Source organism: Puma concolor, chromosome B3 (genome assembly GCF_028749965.1).
Source record: "Puma concolor isolate L17-30 chromosome B3, mPumCon1.1.hap2, whole genome shotgun sequence".
NCBI classification, from domain to species: Eukaryota; Metazoa; Chordata; class Mammalia; order Carnivora; family Felidae; genus Puma; species Puma concolor.
Window position 1 is genome coordinate 77,035,234 of NC_141672.1, and position 1,368 is coordinate 77,036,601.

At 40.6% G+C, this 1,368-nt stretch overlaps 1 pseudogene; it reads right to left on the reverse strand.

Moving 5' to 3' along the window:
• Positions 1 to 727: 727 nt before the first annotated feature.
• Positions 728 to 1,368, reverse strand: LOC147580116 (cytochrome c pseudogene; annotated as a pseudogene).

Genomic DNA, 1,368 nt, shown 5'->3' on the forward strand with positions numbered 1-1,368 from the left:
TTAAGCAAAAGGCAACATTTTAAATGGCATAGTTAAGACTAAAAAGATAAAGTGGACATTGCCAGCTTATCTTTAGCCCTTGCCTTTAACAGGCTAACAAACAACTTGAAACACAGCGGAGTCTTGCTGTTCTGATACAGTGAAGGGATTTCCTTAGTATTTAAATATATTAATATAATATAAATCTATTTTATATAAATCTAAATATAAAAATATAAATCTAAATATATACATTTGTATAAATTTAAATATAAAACCAATCTCCTGTAAGTTTAAACATGGAATTTACCATCTCTGTAAGAAGCTGAACATTATTAATTAATTCCAATCTATTTTTCGAAGGGGAAAATGGGGACAGCACTTGCTGAACCAGAATTACTATCAAAGTTTAAAAAGCTGATCATATTCATTTAACCACAAACTAATCTTATTTAAATCAGGACGGTCCAGGGGCGCCTGGGTGGCGCAGTCGGTTAAGCGTTGGACTTCAGCCAGGTCACGATCTCGCGGTCCGTGAGTTCGAGCCCCGCGTCAGGCTCTGGGCTGATGGCTCAGAACCTGGAGCCTGTTTCCGATTCTGTGTCTCCCTCTCTCTCTGCCCCTCCCCCGTTCATGCTCTGTCTCTCTCTGTCCCAAAAATAAAATAAACGTTGAAAAAAAAATTTAAAAACAAAATAAATAAATCAGGACTGTCCAAAAGAAATAGTCCATGATCTGAATTCTGGTGTATGAGATCAATTTAAATATGGTACACATAAAAAAAAAGTCATGAGACATTTTTGTTTTGTAATAAATAAGGCAATCGCCAAATATTACTCCTTAGTAGCTTTTTTGAGATAAGCTATCAAGTCTGCTCTTTCCCCTGCCTTCTTAATGCCAGCGAAGATCATTTTTGTTCTAGAGTATACTTCCTGGGATTCTTTTTTTTAATTTTTTTTTATAATTTTTTTTTCAACATTTATTTATTTTTGGGACAGAGAGAGACAGAGCATGAACGGGGGAGGGGCAGAGAGAGAGGGAGACACAGACTCGGAAACAGGCTCCAGGCTCTGAGCCATCAGCCCAGAGCCCGACGTGGGGCTCGAACTCCCGGACCGCGAGATCGTGACCTGGCTGAAGTCGGACGCTTAACCGACTGCGCCACCCAGGCGCCCCCTTCCTGGGATTCTTCAAGTACTCTATCAGTGTCTCCTCTCCCCAGGTGACTCCTTTGTTCTTGTTGGCATTCGTGTAAGAAAATGCAGGGGCTTGACCTGTCTTTTGCCCAAATAAACCATGGAGATTTGGCCCAGTCTTGTGCTTGCCTCCCTTTTCCACAGTATAGCACTGAGCACACTTCTGAACAAAGATCTTGCCCTTCTCAAAGTG